Raw genomic sequence first — 22,787 nt, 5'->3', positions numbered from 1 at the left:
TCAAATAAAAAGTATCATGAAACATTAAAGCACTCAATTAGGGTACATTTGTAAAGAGCTTTAAAGAAGGCAGTTAAATTCTGTAATAACCAAACAGAGCAAGTGTATTTCTCTTATGAGACACTGTTTTGTAAGCTCATTCTTCATTCACTTAGCTTCAAGCTGTTAGGTACAACTACATCATATCTCTCTCTCTCTCTCTCTCTCTCTCTCTCTCTCTCTCTCTCTCTCTCTCAATTTCCTCGTTACGCACATTGCCAGATTACATATGCATAAATACTCCGAAGCCATTTTACTGTATGCGGCGGAACGTACACTGAGTACCACTAGCGCCTCCTGCCTTCCGTGTTCCAATAGCAAATACTACGTAGCAAGCCTCCAAATGACGCCGTATTTTTCAAATGTTTCGTTGATGTACTCCCTTTCTTTTCTTTCAATTGAAACTTGATTTCCTCTCTGTTAGGCCGGCCCTTGTGGCCCAGCGGTTCTAGGCGCTTCAGTCCGGAACCGCGTTGCTGCTACGGTCGCAGGTTCGCATCCTGCCTCGGGCATGGATGTGTGTGATGTCCTTAGGTTAGTCAGGTTTAAGTAGTTCTAACTCTAGGGGACTGATGACCTCAGATGTTAAGTCCCATAGTGCTTAGAGCCTTTTCAACCATCTGAACCTCTCTCTTACCGTGTTGTCTGCTCGCATAAGTACCTATCATTCTCCATCTTACAGTAATGTCCTCCTAATTACGATGCAGATGGAAGTTCAGATGGAGTTATTTGCCCGCTGCCTTGTAAACCTCATCAAAAAGATTGTCTGTTTCTGTATATCAATTATTAGCTAATCTAACTGGTCAGTTATCTTCAGCAGCGACGGCTGTAATAAGTACACAAAAAATTATGCCGATTTCATCGACGGAGTGTAGAGTTTTTAGCGAATGTCATACATCGGCGAAAAGCAATTTAAATATGCCGTGATGGCAGACAAGTTCCACAAACGCGTAAAATTGAAAGGTAAATTATCCGAATGTAAATTTAGTCAAAGCGGGCGGGTATTTCCCAAGGGCAAAGGCGGAATGAAACATTTCCGCAGAAGCGTTCCGTCTATGATAAATGAGGAAATGTTTCATACAGGCATATAAAAGGTTTTGTTAAATATGCAATCACCACATCGATAAACTATTATTGCTAGAGCTTATTGCCTGTTGAGAACTGAGCTTGAAACAGAATGGCAGGAGGAATCAATTGTGGCATCCTTAAAAGGCTATTCCAGTGTTTGTAAGGAGTGTCTCAGGAAAAACACTGGAAACGCGTTACGACGGTCTGTTCAATATTGCATCGTTGAGTGTGTTATTATTTTTATCACTTTTCATGTTATATACGTTTTTAAACAAATAGCGTCCAGTAGAAGTTATCATAGTTATAATATCTAGTACGCAAAAACTAAACGATACTAAAATATGTGCAAGCAAATTTTTAGTTACTTTAGAAAATGTTATTGTTCAGGCTTCCCTCCTCAAGTGATTTTATACAAGAAAGGTACCAACACCCTAGAAATGCTTTTCGTAGCTATCATTTAGTGTGAGGAATCAGAACATGAACAATTGCTGCATACTTTTTTATATGCAAGAGAAAAACCAAAAGAACATGCTAGGACATTCCCTATGTTGACCGGGAAATTGAGGACTCTTACTCACAAACGACTGAATACATAAATGGGTTTGGCCAGCATCGAAGCGATGACTTGTTAACAAATACAGGTTGGTTCATTCTTCAAGGTTTCTGTCGAGTTTTGTTTTTATAATTTGTGTATATTCATACGCTGATTTGAATATAATTAGATATTATTTTGGAATTTATTATTTTTCTTTTAGATTAATGGGCCATTTATATTATTCTTACCACATGTTTAATAGCGTGTTGACACACCTTTGGAACACAATACAGCAATGACTTTACGTGATATGAATTAAACATGGTAGGTTTCTGGAGATATGTGACACAAGGCGTTTACGCACAGATCACACATTTCACATAAACTACGGACCGGTGGTTCATGAGGCGGAGATGGCCCCCAATAGCGTCCAAAACGTGTTCCATCGCGTTCAGGTCAGGTGGATATGGTGAGCAATACTGGAAGCTGGTCGTTAATACTTCTTTGGAAGTTTGAGCATTGATTCTGCAGTAGTGTGCATACACAAACTCTGAGCCTGAGATATTATTATCGCGAGTAGTAGCGAACGAACGGTTGTTGAGACGAGTCGGAAGCCGTCGGGCACAGCCTGCGGTGGAGAGAAGCCTCACGACATGAGAGGCTGAAGTCAACCGTGATCATGCTAGGAGCGCCGAGGAAACTTGGGTTTTCATTGAGGATTTTTGGTAATTTCCTTTTTTGTTGCTTGTAGTTGTTGCTTGCTTGCGCACTGGAAGGATTTTGTCAGATTTATGTATGCGTACATTGAGAGTAATATTCGAATCCTTGTTGTGGCCAGAGGCGTCATTATTGAGTATAGACACTGTGGAATCATTAAGGTCTGTGTAAAGTTTGTAAGTGTAAATAATCTCTTTTGCGAATAGTGAATTAAAGTCTTTATTGGTTTCTTTCATTTTTTATACCACTCAAGGTTAGTTGACCAAACCCCTCTTGTTCATTCAATTTCTGTATAAAAAGAGGAATATGGCAGTAGCTGTTGCAATGATTATGACCATGCATTGGACTCTGCTTGGACTGCAGTGTTGGTTTTAAAATATTTGTAGCATGTTGCTGATCACACAGTTGCAGTGGCAAGACGAGGTAAGTTGTCTGTTGCATAAAGAAGCATTTCAGAAAAGTTGTTAGGAGTTGTTAGAGAATATTTTAAAACCTGCAGTCAGTTACTTGAGAATGGATTTCTTTATGATTTGCAGGAAGAGTAATTAATTTCTGTTTCTTTTCTTTTTCGAGCAGAATTCTATTACTGCTAGAGATGCAATGTCACATATTTCTGTATGTCTTTCAGCAGAACAAACAGCAATTACTAATCAGTTTCACCTGGCGACCCTGCCAGGAGCTCATTTCGTTGGACTATTTTGCAGTTAGAGATGCTTCGTCTTTCTACTGCATTTGCAAAATGTTATGCAATTGTAACTGGTCATTAGGTGTTGCATAGTATTTTTGTTTCTTGTATGTTGTTCCACATTAAGTCAAAATCTTTTGTTCAAAACTTTTCTAGTTCAGTATTTATTTTGTAACAGTGTAGTTAACAGTTTTGTGTAAAACAGGTGTCCTGCATTTTATTTTGTTTTCTTTATTACTACAACGACAATGAAAACTATAGAAAGGCAGGAATGGACAAGATGGTAGAAGTAGCTTCAAATGAAGTTTCGAAAAAATTAAGTCGTGGTGTAAAAATTTCTTCTTGGGACAATAAAGTCAGATACTTTTCGAATGATACTGTGAATAATAAGAGTGCATGCTGTATTACTCACCAGTCCTGCATTATGAACTGCAGGGAACTACAAGCAATTATACAGAGAAAAATAATTTTATCTTTCCCTCTCCCAATAATAATGTTACACAATTAATACTAGCTCAACTTGATGAGATCAGAAAATCCAATAAATAATGCTTTAGAAAATCTAACAGTGAATTAAAAGGATTTGTTGTTGTTGTGGTCTTCAGTCCTGAGACTGGTTTGATGCAGCTCTCCATGATACCCTATCCTGTGCAAGCATCTTCATCTCCCAGTACCTACTGCCCTACATCCTTCTGAATCTGCTTAGTGAATTCATCTCTTGGTCTCCCTCTAATGTTATTACCCTTCACGCTGCCCTCCAATGCTAAATTTGTAATCCCTTGATGACTCAGGACATGCCCAACTAGTCGATCTCTTCTTCAAGTCAAGTTGTGCCGCAACTTCTCTTCTCCCCAATTCTATTCAATATCTCCCCATTAGTTGTGTGATCTACCCATCCAATCTTCAGCATTCTTCTGTGGCACCACATTTCGAAAGCTTCTATTCTCTTCTCGTCCAAACTATTTATCGTCCACGTTACATGGCTACACTCTATACAAATATTTTCAGAAACGAATTCCTGACACTTAAATCTATACTCGATGTTAACAAATTACTCTTCTTCAGAAACGCTTTCCTTCCCATTGCCAGTCTACATTTTACATCTTCTCTACTTCGACCATCATCAGTTAGTTTGCTCCCCAAATAGCAAAACTCCTTTACTACTTTAAGTGTCTCATTTCCTAATCTAATTCTCTCAGCATCACCCAACTTAATTCGACTACATTCCATTATCCTCGTTTTGTTTTTGTTGATGTCCATCTCATATCCTCCTTTCAAGACATTGCCCATTCGTTCAACTGCTCTTCTGAGTCCTTTGCTGTCTCTGATAGAATTACAATGTCATCAGCGAACCTCAAAGTTTTTATTTCTTCTCAATGGATTTTAATTCGTACTCCGAATTTTTCTTTAGTTTCCTTTACTGCTTGCTCAATATACAGATTGAATAACATCGGGGGGAGGCTACAACCCTGTCTCACTCCCTTCCCAACCACTGCTTCCCTTTCATGTCCCTCGACTCTTATAACTGCCATCTGGTTTCTGTACAAATTGTAAATAACCTTTCGCTCCCTATATTTTATCCCTGCCACCTTTAGAATTTGAAAGAGAGTATTCCAGTCAACATTGTCAAAAGCTTTCTCTAAGTCTACAAATGCTAGAAACCTAGGTTTGCCTTTCCTTAATCTTTCTTCTAAGATAAGTCGTAAGGTCAGTATTGCCTCGTGTGTTCCAGTATTTCTACGCAATCCAATTGATCTTCCCCAAGGTCTCTTCTACCAGTTTTTACATTCGTCTGTAAAGAATTCGTGTTAGTATTTTGCAGCTGTGACTTATTAAACTGATAGTTCGGTAATTTTGACATCTGTGAACACTTGCTTTCTTTGCGATTGTAATTATTATATTCTTCTTGAAGTCTGAGGGTAATTCGCCTGTCTCATACATCTTGCTCACCAGATGGTAGAGTTTTGTCAGGACTGGATCTCCGAAGGCCGTCAGTAGTTCTAATGGAAAGTTGTCTACTCCTGGGGCCTTGATTTGACTCCAGTATTTCAGTGCTCTGTCAAACTCTTCACGCCGTTTCATCTTCATCTACATCCTCTTCCATTTCCATAATATTGTCCTCAAATACCTCGCCCTTGTATAGATCCTCTATACACTCCTTCCACCTTTTTGCTTTCCCTTCTTTGCTTAGAACTAGGTTTCCATCTGAGCTCTTGATATTCATATAAGTGGTTCCCTTTTCTCCAAAAGCCTCTACATCCTTACATTTGTCCTCTAGCCATCCCTGTTTAGCCATTTTGCACTTCCTGTCGATCTCATTTTTGAGACGTTTATATTCCTTTTTGACTGCTTCATTTACTGCATTTTTATATATTCTCCTTTGATCAATTAAATTCAATATTGCTTCTGTTACCCAAGGATTTCTACTAGCCCTCGTCCTTTTAGCTACTTGATCCTCTGCTACCTTCACTATTTTATCCCTCAAAGCTTCCCATTTTTCTTCTACTGCATTCCCTTACCCCATTCCTGTCAATCGTTCCCTTATGCTCTCCCTGAAACTCTCTACAACCTCTGGTTCGGTCAGTTTATCCAGGTCCCATTTCCTTAAATTCCCACCTTTTTGCAGTTTCTTCAGTTTTAATTTACGGTTCATAACCAATAGATTGTGGTCAGTGTCCACATCTCCCCTGGAAATGTCTTACGATTTAAAACATGGTTCCCAAATCTCCGTCTTACCATTATATAATCTATCTTATACCTTCTAGTATCTCCAGGATTCTTCCATGTGTACAACCTTCTTTAATGTTTCTTGAACCAAGTGTTAGCAATGATTAAGTTATGCTCTGTGCAAAACACTACCAGGCGGCTTCCTTTTTCATTTCTTAGCCCTAATCCATATTCACCTACTATGTTTCCTTCTCTCCCTTTTCCTACTCGCGAATTCCAGTCACCCATGACTATTAAATTTTCGTCTCCCTTCACTACCTGAATAATTTCTTTTATCTCATCATACATTTCATCAATTTCTTCATCATCTGCGGAGCTAGTTGTCATATAAACTTGTACTACTGTAGTAGGCGGGGGCTTCGTATCTATCTTGGTCACAATAATGCTCACACTATGCTGTTTGTAGTAGCTTACCCGCACTCCTATTTTTTTATTCATTATTAAAGCTACTCCTGCATTACCCCTATTTGATTTTGTATGTATAACCCTGTATTCATCTGACCAAAAGTCTTGTTCCTCCTGCCACCGAACTTCACTAATTCCCGCTATATCTAACTTTAACCTATCCATTTCCGTTTTTAAATTTTCTAGCCTACCTGCCCGATTAAGGGATCTGACATTCCACGCTCCGATCCGTAGAATTCCAGTTTTCTTTTTCCTGATAATGACGTCCTCTTGAGTAGTCCCCGCCCGGAGATCCGAATGGGGGACTATTTTACCTCCGAAATATTTTTCCCAAAAGGACGCCATGATCATTTAACTATACAGTAAAGCTGCATGCCCTCGGGAAAAATTACGGCCGTAGTTCCCCCTTGCTTTCAGCCGTTTGCAGTACCAGCACAGCAAGGCCGTTTTGGTTAGTGTTACAATGCCAGATCAATCAATCATCCAGACTGTTGCCCCTGGAACTACTGAAAAGGCTGCTGCCTCTCTTCAGGAACCACACGTTTGTCTGGCCTCTCAACAGATACCCATCCGTTGTGGTTGCACCTATGGTACGGCCATCTGTATCGCTGAGGCGCGCAAGCCTTCCCACCAACGGCAAGGTCCATTGGGGGGGGTTGTAGGATTTAATAATAGATTAAAAAAGTAATGTTTAATTTCGTAGCGAGATCAAGGGATCTGGTAGCAAATAGGAAGAGTACTTCTGATTGTTTTGGTATGAGATTTATGATAATTTAAATTGTAAATTTGAGAAAATCTCAGAACGATTAAAAACTGAGTTACGTGAGGAACTCATGGTTGACATTAATAATTTTGAGTCCAGACTTGACCATGTACCGTTTGTTGATATTTTGAGTCACTACAAGAATGGAAAATAGGGGATTTAACACTAAAGTTCCAGTCCTTACAGTTACAGAATAACACTGAAGTTTCAAAGACGCAAAATCAGTGGATTATTGTTGCAAAACATCTAGAAGAATTATCCGAGAGAGTGACGCAATGGAACAATGATTCAGACAAAGGGTCAGACGATACTCAGCCGGTTTTGTTCACTCATGCTGAAGAATTTCAGTCTATGCCACGTTTTAAAGAAGGGCAGATGACCACTAATCAGCAAAATAAACGTGACGTAAGAAAGAGATAGGAACAGCTTGCCAGCATCGAAGAAAATATAGGTCGTGATAACGACACCAGAAAGTTCAATAATTATCACGTTGGAAATCACAATGAACGCATTAATTTTGTAAATGCTAATCACTTCTCTCGTGAACGTGATATGTTTGCAGTACACAACCAGGTACTGAGTGAACTGTTACAGACATATCTTGAGCATGGCATTACAGTAAATTTTAAAAAATCAGAATTTGGTAAAACGCAAATTAAATTTCTTCGCCACATTGTCTCTACGAAAAGTAATCACCCAATCCAGAAAAACTGAAAGCAATTGAAAAAATGCCTGTACCTATAAACAAATGGCAACTTAGAGGATTCTTAAATCTTGTGAATATTTATCGACGTGTCATCGGCTTAGAGAGCTTATCCACACCTAGACTATATGCAACTCACAGGCAACAATACTGTTCGCGGCTGAGATGATGTCGCCCAGACCGAATATGATGATCTGAAAACTGCATTGCATAATGCATCCTTATTATCCCATCCTGATTATCTTTCGATTTTTGTTATTCGACGAATAGTTCAAGATCTGGTCTTGGTGCACACTTGTTTCAATAAACCGTTGAAAATGTATTCTTACCCAGAAAACTATAGCTTTTGCCAGCTTTTAACCAAAGCCGAACGTAACTATTCTGTCATTGAGCTCGAAGCATTAGTCATAGCTTTGGAATTTGACAAATTTCGTTCATTTCTACAAGGTAAGCACACTAAGGTATATACCGGTCATTGGACACTTCAGTTTCTTATGACGACTAAACTAAATCATGATCGTTTAAGACGTTCGGGTTTGTTCCTTCTGGAATTCAGTTTTACTGTGATTTACGTATCTGAGTGAGAAAACATTGTTGCTGATGCCCTTACGTGCACCTGTTGGTTTAGTCCAGTATAATGAGGAAGGTTTCAAGGAAAATAATTTTAGTTTGTTATAATGCAACAAGTAGGCTCTGAAAACTATATTTCATATTCATTATGTGATATTGCTCACGAACAGGAGAAGGGGGCAATCTGGAAAGAGATGAAGGAGAAATGGCAAAACAAATAAAACACTGCGATAAGACAGTACTACCTTGTACGTAAACACATTTTATTCATACGTAGATGTCCTGACAGTCATGTTTGGGTACTGTGCGTCTCAGACGTACTCGTCAACAAACCCTTTTGGTCCACACATCTCAGTTACGCACACTTTGGTACTAAGAAATGTTTTCAGAAATTACAGGATACATGATACTTCAACAATATGGAAAAGCGAATTCCCACTGTCTTGACAAAATGCAAACTATGCGAAAACCACCTACCGTTACGCACAAAACGCTACTATTCCGATTATTCCTGTGAAACTAAGAGAACTAGCTGACATTTTTGGTCTTGTTACGAGATCGAAACATGGTTATTCATTTGTTTTTGTAGCTATTGAGCTTACCGCTAAATATGTTTCATTCAAACCTTTACGGAAGCAATTCCAAAATCTGTTTCTACAGCATTCACAAAGAGTTTCCTGAAGGAAGAAAAGCGTGCTGACAAAGTAATATCTGATAGTGGTCAATATTTCATTCTAATACATGGCTAAAAACTCTGAGAAGTAAAAGAAGTAAAAGTAAACGTACCAGTAAACCAGTATTTATAGTAATTTTATCGCATCTTGTAGCCATTCAGAACTTATTACTCCTCACACTTAGTGAATTTCATTTTTATGTATGACATGATCATAATTGAATTTTCTCTCTGTTACAAAAGCAATAAAAATGCAGAACTGTACGCGTTTTTACAAACTAAACAATATTTTCAGGTCGTAGAGTAGCGTACGAAGCTAGCTAGTTGCATTCCAACAAAGCAAAATGTTGCAGTGGTACGTTACAGAGAACTAGACATTCCAGATGTACCCAGTCGTGTTAAAAACATTGATCCCTGACTTGTATATAAATATATTATGCATTCTGACAACTTTTTTTTTCAGCTTGTAGAATTTTTACTCTTTGATGCAAGCTAATCAGCCACATTTTTATGGATCTCGTACGAAACCGTGCAAAATAAGTTACTTCAATACTTTAGTGTCTTTCTATTTAAACAATTTTATTTCAGGCTTTCTCTTATGGTTCTGCTGCAGCAGTGATGCAGTACCTATTCCATCATGTTAAGGTAATGATTGGAAGATGATGATTTTTTTCTCTTGTCATTAAGCAATCCTGCAGCTCAAGAGAAGTTATTTGCTTCATTTTCGGTTGATAAACCACTTCTTTCAGCTACTACTCAAAAGTTTGAGGATAAATCTTTCTTGTGTTGCATCTTAGAATAAGTTGCGCCATTACTAGTTGCTTTATAGAAAATGTCTTTTGAATGCTGTATTTATTTTGCTGTTGTGATTAATTATTTATGGGCATACGATTATGATTCCATCATACTATGACTCCATTCAGTTTTGACTCCATATGATTCCGACTCCACACACAGACGAGTTGACATTTAACATCTGACGATATTGACCTTGCGATGCTACTTATTATTTTCTATTCGATGATCGTCATGTAAACCCTACTATGATTTTCAAAAAATGAAATAATTATGTTGTAATAATAAGGAAGTACTTGTGATAATCGCAGATCCATTATTCAATGACTGAATGTTGAATCAGTTATGAGATCGAAACTGAATATGCAGTCATAAGAAATGACAGTCTTTACTAACTTATGTTGACTGGAGCTCAAGTCACTTCTACTGTATAAGAAGGAATTGTGTATACTCACATATATTTTTTCTTAAATATCTGCCAGAGAAACTGGATTATATGAACTTTATATTTTGATTGTTTACCTGTAATTTTCTATTGTATGATAATTTACATCATATGTAATTACTATTTACATATCAACTCTGGGATCTACGATTAATTGTAACATTTCTTAAATATGCCATTATTAATGTCTGTATGTCATTCAGTGACGTTATGTGTCACACATTTTGCGTTTTCTGGATCAAAACATGTACTTTACGGTACGCTGTGTACTGTAACATCAGAAAATGAATTCATATAGAACGTGTTTGTCACAATGTGCTTGGACTAAAGTTCATATAACAACTGTACTTCAAGACGCTTGCCACACTTAAGTAATTATCTGTGGTCATACATATTTGGAGTCATTTACTGAGCGCTGAGCTTAAGTGCCTATTCACGTAATGTTGAGTTTCATATACAAGTGTATATAACTCACCATTATTCATTTATTCAATATCGTTCGTTTCTGTTATTGTGCCATGTATGAGACTTTTGATCTTCTATGTTAGTTATGAGAACTTGTTTTCTCAAAGCGATACAATGTCAATGCTTTTATGATCTTCACGATTCTTTGAAGAGGTGCCTTTTACTACACTCTTGATTCTGTACAGTATCTTCATCTGAATATGAAATGCAGTGACACATTAAAGCATTTTGGTGTGGTTGTCAGTGGAAATAATGTATGTAATTGGTTCCTGAGTCTGCTTATACCTCAAGCTTGTATGTCGTAAAATTAATATATTAACATCTCGATGTGCTTGTCAGTATACATAGTGCGAGTTGTCGCTGAGTCTGCTGCAACTAAAGCATGTGTTTCTTTACCTGTTTTTCTATTGCCAGATGCTTTTTACTCTGTTAAAGAACAGTAGATAACATTTTGTTATATTCTCAAAAGAAGTACCGCTAATGTCATGAAAATGTAAGTGCTTACCTGCACAATGATACTTGTATATTTATTTTCTCTCTCTTTGCTCTATTTCCAGTTCTGTGTAATATTTGTATCTACACAACTGAGACATTTTTTTACTCTCTTGGAGAACTATAAACAACATTTTGTTATCCTGTCGAATGAAGTACTGTCAATATCAGGTGGATATTAGTCCTTACAAGCACAAGATGATACTTGTAGATTTCTTTTTTTTTTACAACACCATACAGCTTATCAGTTTCGTATTATGTACATGTTTTGCTTATGATTATGTAATCTACCACTTTTGAAAAATATCATTGCTATTTTTCTCAGTTTTGTTATGTAGCAATTTTGCGTTCATTCCCTGCCAATGTGTTATATAAGAATCACACCACACAATTCTTAAAAGTGAGGGTGGGGTTATGTAAGTTTGGATGTTAATACTTCTTTGCGAAGTTTACCAACGATTCTGCTGTGGTGTGCATACACAAACTCTCAGTCTGAGATATTATTACTGCGAGTAGTAGCAAGCGAACAGTTGTTAAGTGGAGACGGCAGCGATCAGACGCAGCCTGCGGTGGAGAGAAGCCGCACCATATGAGAGGTCGCTGCCTGCCGTGACCATTCTAGTAGCACTGGAGGAGACTTCGGTATTAATTGAGGATTTCGTGATAATTTGCCTTTTTGCTGCGCGCAGTTGTTACTTGCTTGCGCACTAGAGGGATTTTGTCAGATTTGTGTACCCATACATTGAGAGTAATATTCGTATCTTTGCTGTGAATAGAGTGATCTTTACTGAGTACAGACATTGTGGAATAATTAAGGTCTGTGTAAAATACGTCAGTGTTTAACTAATCTATTTGGCGAATATAGTAAATTAAAGTCTTAACTGGTTTCTTTCATTTTTTTTTTTTTTACACTGTTTAAGGTTAGTTGACCAAACCCCTTGTGATCACTCAATTTCTGTATCAAAATAAAATGCCAGTAATAGTTGCAATTATTATGACCATGCACTGCACTCTGCTGGGATCGAAGTATTGCTTTTGAAATATTTTTATCATATTTCTGAACATGCAATTGCAGTGGTAAGACGAGGTAAGTTGTCTGTTACGTACAGGAACGTTTCAGAACAGTTTTTAGGAGCTGGTACAGAATATTTTAAAACTCTCACTGATATACTTGATAATGCATTTCTTTGTGATTTGAAGCAGAGTAATTAATTTCTGTTTCTTTCTGTTCTCAATCAAAATTCTATTATTTTCTAAGGAGCAACGTCACATATTTCCGTATGTCTTTCAGCAGAACAAACAATAATTACTATCACTTTCAAGACATCTACGACAGTTCACTATCATTCTCCTCAAGCCACCACAGCACATTCTGATTATGTGACACCGATTGTTATCCTGCTGTGAGAAGGCATCGCCTTCTGGAAAGACACCAAGAATGACGGGATGCAGGTGGTCCGCAATAATGTTAACGTAGTCCACAACTACTTCATTTGATCGATGAAAGGTGGAAGTACAAAAATGTTCCGGGAAACTCAGAAATACAGAAATACAAGTCGTTGAAGAATGAAATAAATAGGAAATGCGTGGAAGCTAAGACGAAATGGCTGCATGAAAAATGTGAAGAAACTGAAGAGATGATCGTCGGAAGGGCAGACTCAGCATACAGGAAAGTCAAAACAACCTTCGGTGACATTAAAAGTAAGTGTGGTAAAATTAAGAGTGCAACGGGAATTCCACTGCTAAATGCAGAGGAGAGAGCGGATAGGTGAAAAGAATACATTGAAAGCATCTATGAGGGGGAAGATCTGTATGATGTGATAGAAGACGAAACAGGAGTCGATTTAGAAGAGGTAGGGGACGAATTATTAGAATCAGAATTTAAAAGAGCTTAGGAGATCAAACAAGGCAAAAGGAATAATAACACTTCATCAGAATTTCTAAAATCATTGGGGGGGGGGGGGGGGGGGGGAAGAGGCAATAAATCGACTGTTCACGTTGGTGTGTAGAATGTATGAGTCTGGCGACACACCATGTGACTTTCGGAAAAATATCATCAACACAATTCCGAAGACTGCAAGAGTTGACAAGTGCGAGAATTATCGCACAATTAGCTAAACGCCGGCCGGAGTGGCCGAGCGGTTCTAGGCGCTACAGTCTGGAACCGCGCGACCGCTACGGTCGCAGGTTCGAATCCTGCCTCGGGCATGGATGTGTGTGATGTCCTTAGGTTAGTTAGGTTTAAGTTGGGTTGGATTGCAAATGTGACGTCTTGCTTCTGTCTGTCGTTGACAGCATACTACAGAGCCGTGTACCCATGTTGTAGTTGTATTGTATTGTATTGTATTGAACTGTGGACCTACAAACGACAGAGCTTCGTCCCACCGTAGCTCTCAGTGATTTACAAGCCCACAACAGGCCACAGTGGTTCACGCCCCCTCCCCCACCGCCGCCCCTCTCCGTACCCAGGGTTATTGTGCGGTTCGGCCCGCAGTGGACACCTCCCCCTTCGCCCCATCGGGAATGTTTCGTACCAGGCGAGCGTACCACAAATGTTTGCGTGGAAGAGTAATTATGGTGTACGCATAGTCTAACTGACTTGGAATAAGGAGAACCAGCCGCATTCGCTGAGGCAGATGGAAAACCACCTTAAAAACCATCCACAAGCTGACCAGCACACCAGACCTCGACACCAGCCCTCCCAGCGGATTCGTGATGGGGACCGGCACGCCTCCCCACTCGGGAAGCAGCGCGTTAGACCGCGCGGCTAGCCGGTCGGGATGTTCTAGTTACTTGGTGGTGAATTCATGATTGACCAGAAATGTACTGTTGTTCTCGCGCCGTTAATTGTGTTATAAGAAGACTGCACAAATCTCTTCCATTTCGCTCAGGAATTTCTCGCTCTTGTAAACTGAGTGGAGACACATACCCTACGCCCAACGTATATCTTGCAATGGGGATGTCAAAATACCTGATAGGAATAACTCATCTCGAACAACAATTCGCTGTAATGGCTTGTCTGAATTGTATTCAAAAATCTCAAGTTCTGTAACACCTAGGTGACATACTACTGTTACAGAGGGAGTCAACGACTTGTATTTCTGTATTTCTGAGTTTCCCGGAACATTTTTGTACTTCCACCTGGACTGCACTGAGTGGAGACACATACCCTACGCCCAACGTATATCTTGCAATGGGGATGTCAAAATACCTGATAGGAATAACACATCTCGAACAACAATTCGCTGTAATGGCTTGTCTGAATTGTATTCAAAAATCTCAAGTTCTGTAACACCTAGGTGACATACTACTGTTACTGAGGGAGTCAATGTAAGCCTCTGGGTCTTTTTAGATGTTGGGAGAGCTGATTCATGGGTGATGTATCTGATACCCGCCAGTTAAGAAAAGTATCCCGCACATTCATAGTGTAGACAATGTTATCTATATATACATATTGTCAACGTGTTACTCTTGGGAAAGGCTTTTCAATGAGGTAGACAGTTGACAGCTCTAGCTATTGAACTATTTTACATAATAGCTCGTTTAACAAAATCAAATAAATGCCCACTTAATAAACTGAAAATAGCTCCACTGCATAAACACCAAACTCAGCGAAGTTACACTACCGGCCATTAAAATTGCTACATCACGAAGATGACGTGCTACAGACGCGAAATTTAACCACAGGAAGAAGATGCTTTGATATGCAAATGATTAGCTTTTCAGAGCATTCACACAAGGTTGGCACCGGTGGCGACACCTACAACGTGCTGACATGAGGAAAGCTTCCAACCGATTACTCATACACAAACAGCAGCTGACCAGCGTTGCCTGGTGAAACGTTTTTGTGATGCCTCGTGTAAGGAGGATAAATGCGTACCATCACGTTTCCGACTTTCATAAAGGTCAGATTGTAGCCTATCGCGATTGCGGTTTATGGTATCGCGACATTGCTGTTCGCGTTGGTCAAGATACAATGACTGTTAGCAGAATATGGAATCGGTGGGTTCATGAGGGTGATTCGAAACGCCGTCTGGACCTTAACGGCCTCGTATCACTAGCAGTCGAGATGAGAGGCATCTTATCCGCATGGCTGTAACGGATCGTGCAGCCACGTCTCGATCCCTGAGTCAACAGATGGTGACGTTTGTAAGACAACAACCATCTGCACGAACAGTTCGACGACGTTCGCAGCAGCATGGACTATGATCTCGGAGACCATGGCTGCGGTTACCCTTGACGCTTCATCACGGACAGGAGTGCCTGCGAAGGTGTACTCAACGACGAACCTGGGTGCACGAATGGCAAAACATTTTTTCGGATGAATCCAGATTCTGTTTACAGCATCATGATGGTCGCATCCGTGTTTGGCGACATCGCAGTGAACGCACATTAGAAGCGTGTATTCGTCATCGCCATACTGGCGTATCACCCGGCGTGATGGTATGGGGTGCCATTGGTTACGCGTATCGGTCACGTCTTGTTCGTATTGACGGCACTTTGAACAGTAGACGTTACATTTCAGATTTGTTACGACCCGTGGCTCTACCCTTCATTCGATTCCTGCGAAAACCTACATTTCAGCAGGATAATGCACGACCGCATGTTGCAGGTACGGTCCTTTCTGGATACAGAAAATGTTCGACTGCTCCCCTGGCCAGCACATTCTCCAGATCTCTCAGCAACTGAAAAAGTCTGGTCAATGGTGGCCGAGCAACTGGCTCGTCACAATGCGCCAGTCACTACTCTTGATGAAGTTTGGTATCGTGCTGAAACTGCATGGGCAGCTGTACCTGTACACGCCATCCAAGCTCTTTTTGACCCAATGCCCAGGCGTATCAAGGCCGTTATTACGGCGAGAGGTGTTTGTTCTGGGTACTGATTTCTCAGAATTTATGCACCCAAATTGCGTGAAAATGTAATCACAATCTCCAGTTCTAGTATAATATATTTGTGCTTGAGTACCCGTTTGTGATCAGGATTTCTTCTTGGTGTAGCAACTTTAATGGCCAGTAGTGTATTTTTTCTGCTTACAAAACAGAACTGGGCAGAAAATTCCCGGGAGATATAGTTCGTCTGTAAACTGAAAAGCGAGCAGTTCTCATGATAAAGGAAGTCGCCTTTCCTGAAATAACGCTACACCTGCCCTACTGCCTACGGCAGTGTAGAACAGTTGGCACAGATTTACGTAGAACCCGTCCATTGTCTTTCTTGCTTTTTTATTATTAGCAACTGACATCTGTAGTCAATCTACTGTTAACACATTTTGTCGAAAATAAATACCCCCATGTGAGTGAGTGGCTTTGTACTGCGTCTCCAGTGATTTATAGGAAGGGCTCGGAACGGTTGGTACGTGTAACATTGTGAAATGCCCTGTAGTTGCTTTTTTGTGGTGCAGTGGTATAGTGAGTATGAGGAATTATGCATATATATTGTGTCTATTCTTTCGGACATGCTCGAAAGAACAGACATCACATAGATGTATAACTAAGGTGAAAAGGCCAATTGTCTCTTCATTGGAGATGCACACCAGGCTCAAACTCTCACGGGAGTCGGCGAAATGCCACGAGCAATGAAGGTAATGGGCAAGAGGCCCTACATCAGTGGGGTGTGGTATGTGTTGAGAATTTGAGTCTGACGGGAGGAATGTTAGGACAGTCCGTGCAGTTGCACTGACCAATGTGTCCGGATGTCTTAGCGGTCGGAGCATCTCCCTAATAAGCAGGAGACCCGGGTTCGAATCCCATTCCGAAAAAATTTCAACTTGATTTTAATGAATACCCGCTCGCAGCCAACGTATGTAATTCCTCGGTATCTTAATAATGGTGAATTGCCTGCTCGCTCTTTTGCTCTTTTACAGGCTTATGAAGGAAGGAAGTGCATGACCAGAACCCCACGATCTACCTTCTGTCACGCTTCCAACCACCAACCCCGCCTTTCCCCCCTGTTACAATCCCACAACACAATTTATCACATAATACGATACTACTACACTTAGAGGTGGTACACAAATTCAAAAAGTGTTCTTAGCCCACTTTATTTAAAATATACATTATTTGTATACCATTGAAACACTATTTTTGATCTTGTGCGATTTTTCTATCCCCTGCAACGCGGAAAGTATTAATCTTAAAGAAAAAAACTAATGACATTTTTATAGGAAATTTAATGCAGTTTAATTTAGTACTGCGGCACGTTTTCGCTATAAACCGCTGTTTTTCGAGTTTGTCAACTTTAAACGCCCTCTGCATCCCCACGCTCACATGCCACCTGTCAATTTTTTGTATGCTGTTATGTTGTTCATGACCCCCCCCCCCCCACTTCTCCAGTGTAAAAAAAAGAGCAACTACACGAATTTTTCCCCTAGTCGACAATTTTTTGTCTTCGTTGACTAGGATGTAATATTTAGGCTTATCAGGCGGCTAATTTCTTTTCCATTTCGCTCGTTATTCAACTAATGTCCTGACTGTTATGTATCAACCATCAACGGACGATTAAAGCACACAAATGAAAGGCGGCGAGTTGCTATTATATCTACATATACATCACACTCCTGCAAGACACGTAACGGTATGTGGCGGGAGGTACTTCTGGCACCACTAATGGATGCTCCCTTTCATGTTCAACTCGTGAATGGTGTGTGGGAAGAATGATTGTCGGTAATTCTCTGTACCAGCTCTAATTTCTCGAATTTCATCGTCGTAGTCATTTTGCGAGATATATCTGGGAGAAAGTAATATGCTGTCCTACTCTTCCCGAAAAGTGCTCTCTCGAAATTTCTGTAGTAAATCTCTCCGTGATGCAGAACGCCTCTCTTTTAACGTCTGGAATTTATTGAGTGTCTCTGCAACATCTACTACTTTGTACCATTTAACACCTGTGAAAAGGAGGAAATTTAGCAGTGTACAACTATTAAAATATCATCAACGGCGTCATTGTAATGCGGGATGTCATCCCAAACGAACATTAAGTCTCACACAAGCAACTGTCGACGTCACGCTATAATCTTTACCTGATGATATAGTTAGCCACATGCTACAGGGATAGGCGAGCTATGTTTTTTGAGTTACATGCTCTGTATATATAACCCACACCATTCCACTTTATTATTTATAGGTCAATAACAGCATACTGGGTACTCCTCTGTTTGTAAAATCAGCATAAACTCCAAATTTTTTAAGTAAGACCGTGACGCTTGCCGAAATACATCTCATTAACCTAATACCAGTAATAAAGTGACACAACATATTACCCACAATCACGCTGATTTGTATGCATTAGGAGTATTGTAGTTATTAAATTATAGCCCTAGGTGTCTCTTATACGTGCGATGTCATTCTCAAACAAACATTACGTTCCACTCAGGCAAATTTATAGAACTAGTGAAGACAAAAAAAAGATATTGTCAACCATTCTTAACGTCGGATGTTGCTGTAGCATTACGTACTATAATGTATGATGATGTACCGCGATTTTGTTGTAACAAGATAACATATGGAGCGATTGTATTTTGTGGTTGCATGTAATCGAGACTAGTATTTGTGATTCATAAACATTATAGTTCGCTGCCTCTGAAAGACTAACATAGCAACTGTGGGAATCGGTAACACAGATTTCAGCATAAATATTAAATAGATGTGTTACAAAGCATTCCCATCCATTTGAGTGCGCAAACTGGCTGAACTGTTGGGGCAGTGGTGTAACTTATCGTCGCCTTACCCTTTTAAATCCCGACGTTTCTGTTGGAAAAACCTACATCAACTCAATGATAGCTGTCAAAATAACCATTTTATGCGGTCCAACATACGGAGTTCTGTTTTGGAGACTGAATTCATGGATTGTGTTAGAACGACTGGTGCTCTTTTTCTCCCACCCTTTTCACCTTATCACGCACTTCTCCCGATAAATGACATCTGTTGCACGTGTATCAGTTTATTACTACGTATCTACGTTATCAGAACGTCGCATTCATGACTTTATTTTTGTTCTGGGGCTGATTTGTGCATAGTGAGTTCTAGAAATAGAATCCGCTACATTCAGATCAGGTTACATTTTTCTCGGTCTGCGTTACCGAGACGTTACGCTGTGATATTTTCGTTTTTTAACTCTTTGTATTAACTTATATCCGTCTTAAATGGAATAGAATGCCAACTTCTCCCATCCTGATCACTTACCCCAAACATCCCTCAATAACTGGCAATGTCTCATTCCAGCATAGAAGTACTCTGTACGCCAAAACACCTACTTGGGGAGGAAACTCCAATGTATAATCACTCTCTGTTTACAGTAACTGCGGATATGTTGTATTTCCCCTACGGTATCCAAATCTTTCCATACAAAATATTTAAAGTAATGTGTAAGAATTTTTACAATTGGAGCTTGTTCAATTTAAACAGTCTTATCGTAACCTTCTTCCTTGAAAAAGAAGTCATGGCTCAATGTTAGCCAATCACACATTTTCTAATTCCGTAAAAGATTTTTGTCAAAACTGTACGAAGTACGACTGCTGAATGAGCCAGGGCGGTAACACCCTGTAGAAAATGTTACAGCCGGCCTTGGTGGCCGAGCGGTTCTAGGCGCTACAGTCTGGAACGGCGCGACCGCTGCAGTCGCAGGTTCGAATCCTGCCTCGGGCATGGATGTGTGTGATGTCCTTAGGTTAGTTAGGTTTAAGTAGTTCTAAGTCTAGGGGACTGATGACCTCAGAAGTTAAGTCCCATAGTGCTCAGAGCCATTTGAACCATTTGAAAATGTTACAAGATTCGTTAGAAAGCAACTGTATAAAACCGACGTAATAAAACTTAAGATCCCTTATTGCTAACAGGCCGATGTGGTGAAAGCAGTCCTTGGAGGGCTGGAAGTTGAAAGGCCACGGTGCCGAAGAGGAAAACAAAACCGGTGGATGTACGTACATCATACAGCTGGCTCCTACCGCATTCTGTAAGATTTCCCGCAGGGTGCTATCCGGCCTGGCTCATTCAGTAGTCATGCTTTGTACATTCTTGACAAACATCTTTTGATCTTGAGGTGGATAACTTCCCGAATACTGGGACTGCATAACAGTCGACCTGCATTATGAAAATATAACTATTATAAACATGAAGATGCATGAAACCTGCAGTTGCGAAAAAAGCATCCTCAAACAGCTATGCGGCTTTTGGAAATACCTTCATTCCCGATTTTTTAGTTGTTATAATTTTTATAATAATTTAAATGGTTATTGAATATTGAGTGATTTTTATTGTTAGCCACTCAGCTATCTTCCTCTTGCAGACAGATATCACGGCTTCAATTAAAATTATGAGATTTTTTTTCCAGTCGAAATTCTAGAAAATGGTATAAAACGTTTCTCTAATGGCGTTAAATCAGTAAATTGGCAGGATTGGCCGTAAAATTGTCAAATTGGCAGGATACGTAGTGAAATCGGCACACTGGTACGACGCGAACGCAGGAAATTGGCAAACTGGCAGGACAGAGCGTAAAATTGACAAATTTGTAGGACGCCAAATACGTATTCTTGCATACTCTAACAAGTTCCTTTAGCATCGAACACACAATGCTAACTACCATAGTCCACCCTGACATGCGCTAAAACATACTAATGAATTTCTGACTTTAGATGTCTTAAATATGGAGTTATGCTTACTGGTTCATACAAAAAAAGTACCACTCCATGGCCACTAACAACGATGACATCCATTTGTACTTTCTCGTATCTGTATTTGTCATTAAACATTTTTCGCGAAATGTCTGTTGTTGATACAGTATGGTTCACTTGTAGGGAATATAGCTCTAGATAGCATTGCAACCTCATGCCCACGTTTGAAGGAAACTGTTTGGATATATTCTCCAGGTTAACCTTACCAAGGTGATGGACACAGACTTCCGTTCACGTATTTGTTGGTTGCAAGGTATCCAGAGCAGACATATGTCGAGTGCTTACAAAGAAATGGCTAACACTTCGCTGCTGATTGCGTTGATTAAAATACGAAACTTGAAGGTGAGAATTTTGAACCATTTATTATAGAACATTGGGCACCATTTTTAAGTAGGACACATGGTGTAAGCCTAGCTTCCTTTGACGGCTGCTCGTTCGCGATGACGTTGATGAATTAGCTGGCATTCTGTGACATACAATGTTGCTAACACTACCTTGTGAACATACACACTTGCAGGACATGTCGATAATTTCAATTTACAAGGAACCCCTTGGGTGCGAGATCGCAAGTTAACTTTTTAGTAAAGCTCATTTGAAAGTGTTATGACAGGAAAAATATTAGCTGCTAATGACGCGCCCTGTGCATCAGGAGGGCGACGGAGAATGAGTGCCTGAGAGGTGCAGAGATCAGTCTTCTGTGGGATGTATACTTCACAAAATGGACACGTCGACATCCAACAAACGTTCAAAACAAACCATTAACTTGCGCGATGAACACCGAATAAAAAATGTCGCGTCACAGTGATCACCAACGTTCGCACCATCAATATCGAAGGCGAACAATGTGGGACTTACAAGCCATGCAGGACATTCAGCTAGGTATCCTCTCTTAAGAAATGCATATAGAATCACATTGGTGTAACGGGGTGTTGAGAACTGGTGGAATGCGTTGGCATGCAATCGAATGCGAAACAGTCTATCCTTCAAGGCATAGCTACATGTAGTGCGATAATTTGTTTTACAGGCACAGAGAAAACAAACATCCAGAGACTGAATTTGTCCAGTGGTTCCACGTGGCACGAACTGCAATGTCACACACTTTTATGAGAGATAGTTTGCGCTGAAGGAGTGTGATTTTTATACGTAGGCCAGGAATAAAAAATAGCAATTTATTTTGACCAGCTATTGTCCAAAAGCAGTGCTCATACAATAGTTATAGTTCTCTTCGCCCATTTTTCCATTTTTGCTTGCTGTGACGTAAATATTGTGTATTGCCCTTGCAAGTTCACAAACATAAGAATGAATCGTAGGGGACGGCGCAAGTCCAACTTCTCGCAGCACAATAAATAACTTTCCAGCCAATTTACCATCCAGATTAACACTCGCCATAATTGTATATGAATGCTTTAAGGCATTTATGTTAGTTGATCTTGATACAACTCTCTCGGTATCTCTAATATTCTTGTTTCCTTTCATATGTGTTTTCTGTTCAAACCACGATTGGTCGGAGTTGAAAACAAATTCCTTGCTGAAGTATGGGATAAGTTCGTCTATCTCATCCATAAATTTTCGGGCCGATCTACAATTTGCTGTACATCGTCAAGTTGACGCTTTGTTTGAAATTTCAGTATCTTACGTATTCTGATTCTGTAGCACTGTTTGATGATATGTAATCACCCACTGCTTCCCTTCAAATTACTGTAATCCATGTTGCACGTAGGAGGTCACTATCACGCACATTCTGTAAACAGTACCGAGCATCCGTGAAATGCGGAAACAGCAGTCTTTGTAGCAAGTGGGTCCTGAATACCCATAGTTTCTCTTACGCGCTACGCGTTCATATTGCTGAGGACTTGTATGAAATGTGTTCATAACTGTTTTTTACTATGCTGCGTATGATCTTCCATAAACGTAATTATTTTTAATATCCGCTCCTTGGACAATGATTGTCCTTTTCTACGTTTCACTGGAGAAGGGATTTGTGGCTCCCTGTTTGAAAAAATAGTGAACGCCATGACTCGCCACGTGCTTCAATATCACTTTCACT

This window comes from Schistocerca americana, chromosome 2 (assembly GCF_021461395.2).
Source record: "Schistocerca americana isolate TAMUIC-IGC-003095 chromosome 2, iqSchAmer2.1, whole genome shotgun sequence".
NCBI lineage: Eukaryota > Metazoa > Arthropoda > Insecta > Orthoptera > Acrididae > Schistocerca > Schistocerca americana.
The sequence above is the reverse complement of the archived record's forward strand: the minus strand, read 5'-3'. Positions refer to the sequence as shown.